The sequence below is a fragment of the Rhamphochromis longiceps genome, linkage group LG23 (assembly GCF_057381845.1).
Source record: "Rhamphochromis longiceps isolate RC_006_pf linkage group LG23, R_longiceps_female_GT1.1, whole genome shotgun sequence".
NCBI classification, from domain to species: Eukaryota; Metazoa; Chordata; class Actinopteri; order Cichliformes; family Cichlidae; genus Rhamphochromis; species Rhamphochromis longiceps.
The window spans coordinates 34,786,062-34,792,564 of NC_140578.1; positions in this window are offsets into that span (position 1 = coordinate 34,786,062).

Genomic DNA, 6,503 nt, shown 5'->3' on the forward strand with positions numbered 1-6,503 from the left:
CTTGGGTAGAATGAGCATGCTCATTGCCAACAGACTTTAACATGTCTGACTGAACCAAAGTCAACGATGCACTCTCCGCTCAGTAAGCTGCCGGCCTCTCTGGTGCAGTAGCATGTATGTGAATGTTGCTAAGAAGGTTTCTAATAATAGAGTGGCTGTGGCTTCTTCCATCTGCAATCCATAGTCAATCTGCGGCTTTGCTCACAGATGACTGATAGGTTAAGAGTCAGTAGGCTGCACATAGCTGATAAGCCAAGTCTGCACAACCCCGTGGACTCTCCTCTAATTTCCACAGTCAGTTTGATTCCAGAGGTTTCTGTGTGTATTTGTCTGTGTGTGTCCTAGGCCACCTAACCTTGACATTTTTTGCCACTCTACAGAGATACTATCTTTCTAGTGCATTGGAAGAGCAAAGACAGAGTTACTGTGTTGACCCTTGAAACTATAACATGTTCAAGCATGCAGTGATCCTACTGAATCCTACAACAGGTCATAAGGCTCATTATTAGTTAGATACTGTGCTACAAATAGTTTAGGGTATTTAATGTTGATTAATGTTGTCAGAAATACAGACTGTATATAAAAGATGACAGCAGCCACTTTGATGTCACACAAAGCTTTGAAGGTCTTTGTGGTTAGACAGTAGAGTTCTCCACTAAGCAGAGCATGTGGCTGTTTCATGAGGGTGTTATAGTCTTCGCAATAAACAGATTCCTCAGTGTGAACAATATTTTTGTTACTGTAAACTTTCTGGGTTCAATGTGTCATCTGCTTGTAGTCTGATGGTATTGACCAGTCAAGTTGTAGCAATGGTGCCGAACAGGATGTCTTATAGTTGTTTGTTGCTATGTGGACACCATGTCTGCACCAGAAGCCTTAAATATTGTCCATTGTCCCCAGAGTTCAATCAGCAGATTGGGTTGCAGGTGTATTTACTGACTGCTGGGAGCTGCTTGAATTTTAAAATTAGAGCTGTGTTGATTAGGGATGGGTATCGTTTAGGTTTTATCCGATACCGGTGCCAAATCGGTACTTTTGAAACGGTGCCGGTGCTTAAACGGTGCTCGAACCGGTGCTTAAAGAATGGAGAACAAACTTTGTCCAAAAACCTCTCATGTTCAGCTGTTTTTTTTTGTAAAAAGATAACAATGTTAGCCTTTTCTGCAGCTATGGGGCATATATGGCATCACTCTTGGCTGGAAGCAGTGCTTAAACAATGGAAAAAACACAAACTTAAACCCTCTCATGTTTAACTGTTTCCCACTTTTTCTTTGGTCATTTTAGCCTTTTTGGCCAGGGTGAAGGGAGTATCTGCCATCAAACAAGAAGACAGCCGCATGTAGCTATGATGATGTTTGCTAGTTCACCTTACATGCATTAATGTAATAACGTGGTTAGCCTACTCAACGTAAATTACACACGAACAACATGAAGCTACTCACGCAGAGAAGAACGGCTGCTGCTGCATCATCATCCTCATCATTTCTGCTACACTGGCAGGGCTAGGGGCCAGGACTCTATTCTTCGGGTTTTTGGGGGATTTTGCTCCGGGTCCGATAACTGGCAACCCACCCGACGTGCACGGTGTGAGGTCTCGCAGCAAGCTATCAAATACGGCGCATTTCTCGGCTTTTAAAAAAAACGCTATGCGTCGCCAGCTGTTTAATCGGATTCGAGGTGTTACCTCCTTTGACAGTATCACAGTAGCAGCTTAAAGCACTTGTTGCAGGCTGCTGAGTTTGCATATTTTGCTGTGAAGTACAGCCAGACTTTTGACCGCTTCGCCTTGGACATTTTTAATCTGTAGCGCTGCTCTAAAAGAACGTACGTACCTGGCCCCGCCTACTATCCTCGGAAACGTAAAATGATTGGCTAGAAGTGTATCACAGCTCAGGAAAAAAAAGCACCGAAATAAAGCACCGAAATGTGCGCTGCTTTTCGGTCTGGTTACTACCGTTTATGTCAGAACCGGTGCCATCATGGCACCGGACACCGGTACCCATCCCTAGTGTTGATGCTGACTGAGAAATAAAGTTATTTAAATTTCAGAGTACCTGTTCGGTTTAGCTAGCTTTATGCAGCTGTTAATGCTGGTAATGTTCCCTTAATTTGAGAATGTATGTATGCATGGCCTGATGAAGCTTGTGTAACAGAATTTGCGGACATCTACTCCAGCTGAGCAGCTGTGTTCAGCAGCTGGATGAACACAGAATAAGGCTCACCCATCTGGTAGCAAAGGTACACAGGTAACCTTCATAGCTGTTTGCTAACATTACAGATTACTGCTGATGACTCCAGCCTGCTGTTAAAAATAAAAATGCAAATTCTTCCATCTGATAAAGACAGAGGTTTACTTCAGTGCTCACTGAATATGGTCATACATAGAAGCGGTTAACCAATAGTTAGCTTACGGAAGAACTACATTTCACTCACTGTTGCTGACTTTTAAGTCGCTGTTAACGTGATGATTGAAAGAATAGCAACAGCTGAAAAACAAGAACAACAACTGTTGTGCCTCGTGCAAAATAGAAGTTAAAAAAGTGGACTTCAGTTGTGTTTTCTGGGGTTTCAGTGTGAGGTTAACATGATTACAATTGCAGCAGACACTGAATGCTAATGGTGCTTTTAGGGCACTGCTTCCTACTGTGGTTGCACTTTCACAATATCTTTGTGAGGCAGCGTTTAACCCCAGGTGCCTCGAACTAAATGTAAAATGCGTTTGTTTGGTAGCAGTTTAACTCCAACTGCATGCAGCATCATCTCACTGGAGAAACACAAAAGGAAAGAGAAAGCTGTCAGGAATGATGACATAGTAAACAATTATTGTTGGCTACTGATACCTAAACAAACAGAAACCAAACAAAAGGGGTAAATGGACTCCACTTACACTATTAATATGGAATAGTGGCTGTATTTTGTGGAAGCTGTCATGTTGTGAACAATGTCCTATGCTAAAAAAATGAAGAAAGTGTGGACGTGCCAAAAACTGAAGTCTTTGTTGCATCACAAAAAGACTTTAAAAATTCAGCTTTCTATTTTTTTAACCCCACAGTGATCAAAAAAAGTGACCTTTTTAACAAAAAAATTATTCTATGTCAAATAACAAAGCTTGACATATTCATTATTTCTTAAATATTTTTGTGTTATTTAAGAAAAGATAGATATTTAAAAAAAACAAATATTTAAAAAAAAAAGACAAATATTTAAAAAGATAAATATTTTTCATAATTCTTCCTTTTAAACTTCATGGTTTAATGTTATGGGTGTGGCCACTGTGATTGACAGGTAGATGTTGATAGAGGTAGCTCTAGCTTACTGCTGCAGTTTGTTAGCCAAGCTTGCTCCCCAAACAGATTTGATTCCAGCTCAAAGCAACTGTTATTGCTGGCAGCTGGCTATTTCTGTCTTTTATTTACAGTCTGTAAGTCTACCCAGTGCCTTCTTTTTGCGAGTTTCAGCCACACTGGCCAAGTGTGAAGCTAATAAGAAAGGAAAAAAAGAGTTACAATGGAGCTTAAATATAATTATTGAGCCACCTGATTAGTCCATATTAAGTTGATTAGCTCTGTAAACAGTTATGTTAATGATACTGCAATTCCATCTTCTGCTCCATCAGTAGGGAACCCAGACAATCTGAACCAGGAATTGTCCCCAGGTGAAGCTGCTATACTTGTACATCTTAATTTTTCACCAGTAATTTCTGCCTGAATTCAAACTCCACGTGATGATATTCCCTTTTGTTGCTATCTTCCATCTCCCCATCGTCAGAGTCTTTTTGTCCCCACTTTACACAGAAACTATTTCAGAGGCTCTCTGCTGAGCTAATGCAGCTGAATACATTACAGTCCATTAACAAACAGCCGCAGCAGGGCTGTAATTGTGATTTAATAGCCTGAGACAGGAGACACAACAAAGGATGAGATTTTTAAGCAGATTGAGTTACAGCTCAGCAAACAAACACACCGCAGGGTTTCAGCAGCACACCAGGAGTGGCTGACAACTGATAAGCGTCTTTGGCTTGATGTAGCATCAGTGGCGCAGCAGGGGTTTTTGGTGGGGAGGTATGAGTGCGTGTGTATGGGTGTTGATGGGTGGTGGGCATGATTAATGCTAATCAGGTCAGGTGGGAGTCCTGCATGCTTCTTTTCTTCACCAGTGAAGTAAACACACTCAGCAGAAGGGAGAGAAACTCTCTCTCTCTCACACACACACACACACACACACAAAATGATACTCTTGTTTCTCTAATCTTTCGGGGGTCCTCGACTCATGGGGACACTGCAAATTAACTAACACATAAACAAACCCACTGTTAGTGGATGGGTGGAATTTGGATTAACTGTGATCCAAGTGTGTGTGTGTGTGTGTGTGTGTGTGTGTGTGTGTGTGTGTGTGTGTGTGTGTGTGTGTGTGTGTGTGTGTGTGTGCCAAATTCCCTGTCTGTTACTGCCAGACTGGAGGAAGTCATAGCTGAGGTTATAAAGGTGCTATTGCTAGTAACTCATACATGCTTGTCTTTTTCCTGACTTTACACTATGACCCAAAGACCTCCTTGTAATGAGTGTCTGTTCTAACTTTTGAACCATTTATCTATCTAAAATGTCTAAAAAGCATTAAAAATGGCTCATTAATGTTTTATTAGTGTTTCAGAGAGCAGGGAGAGTGTATTTTTAGATTTTGCACCACTTTTATTTCAAAGAAAATTCTGTCACAGAATAGCACGTCCACTATTTATGAAATGAGAACATAACAGCCTTAATTATTTAATAATGATGAGGTCAGATTGATGGGCGCACATGGCAACAGCAAGTGAATGGACGGGTTGAAGATCAGGTGTAGAAGTTGGCAAGAAGATGTGGAGGAGGAGGCAGGAAGCAGTTAGAGTGGACATGCCTTAGATAAGGGAACCCAGCCCATGGTTCAGACTTAGTATGAAGGCAAAAAAGGAAATTGTTGTCATTTTTCTGAAATATCCAAGTGTAACCTGGAACTATCTGTGTGACAGCTGCAACATAAGCTGGTCAAATTCTGTAAATGCTGACATCCCACAGTTCCAACCTGCATTCAGACTGTTTACTAAAAAATGTTATTTGTTTGTTTGGGGGGTGGGGGCAGTGGTCAATACTTCACAAAACAACAATTGCTTCAAGAGATTTTATATCTTAGAAGGGCTTCTCCAAGAGTCAACCTCCAGAAAGCAAGTACTTGGTAACAGTGGGAAGGAAAAACTCCCTTTTATCAGGAAGAAACCTCCAACAGGGGCAGCCATCTGCCGGGAGTGGTTTGGGGGGAGGTGAGAGGAGAGAGAAAGGACAAAAGAAGCACCTGTGGAAGCGAGCCAGACAGTAATTTACAGTTGCTAGGTTTCCAAAACCATCTTCTTCAAAGTTTTGTCTTCCACTATTTACCGAGCTGATTTTTTAGTCTTGCAGTCGCACTGAAAGGCTAATGATTTTAAACAAAGCGGACCGTGAGCACAGCAGGAAAATACGCTGTGCGCTGAAGGCATTTTTGTGAAGAGGACCTTGACAGTGACAAGTGACGTGACAGATATGGTTTTCAGTGCTCGTAGTAATGGAATTTTTAAGGAAAGTAAAAGCTGAAACAACCTGGGTTGAAGTGTTGAAAGTGACTTTTTTTTTGTTCATTTTACAGACATTTCAACACGGCAGACGTCAGTAATGTCCTTCATCACATTATTAAGCCTATCATAAAATCGTGTGGACGCATGGAGTACCACAGTTGTCTGAAAAAACATAGGAGGTTTTATACTACAATCCAACAATCCAACATCAAAACTTCAGATACCCAAGACAGAACGGAGGATGGAGGTGGATCTGGACAGGCTGCTCCTTTTTCCAGGGGGGATTTTGGGATTGTTCAATGGCCAGACATGGGCTCCGGCAATAAGACTAGTGCTAGGTGACCATAAGGGGCCTGTGAAGCTCTGTCTTGTGGCAGAGGAAGCAATATGTTCTGTAGGAAACTCAATAGCAAGCCCTCTCACAGACCAGAGCCTTAGGGCTGCTTGTCTGGAAGGTGAACTTCTGGGTTTTGCTGAGATGACACTAGAACAGATGAGAAGAGAACAACTGCTGGAGTAGCAGTAGTGGGAAATCTAGTAGGAAAAGTTCTGGGGTGAGATCCAAAACATCAGTAAACAATGAGGCCGAGGGGCTTTGCAGCTTCACAGCAATCCTTCCTGCATTTTCTGAAACATTTCACTTTAAAATGCAACATCATCACCTCATGGTGGTTATCTTACTTTGATTAAAACATTAATCAAAGTTAAGGTACAACTGCTCGGGACAAGGAGTGTTTATATGAAATGCAATGGCAGTCCATTGAATAGTTTGAGAGATTGCCAACTCATTCTAGCATGACTAAAATAAATGGGGTACTTTTGTGTTATATTCTGCTTCCCTTTCATGAGGTCAACAAGTTTACATCCTAAACTAGAATTAGAAGCAAAGCATCCGCTGCAATAACTGAATCATCCATGT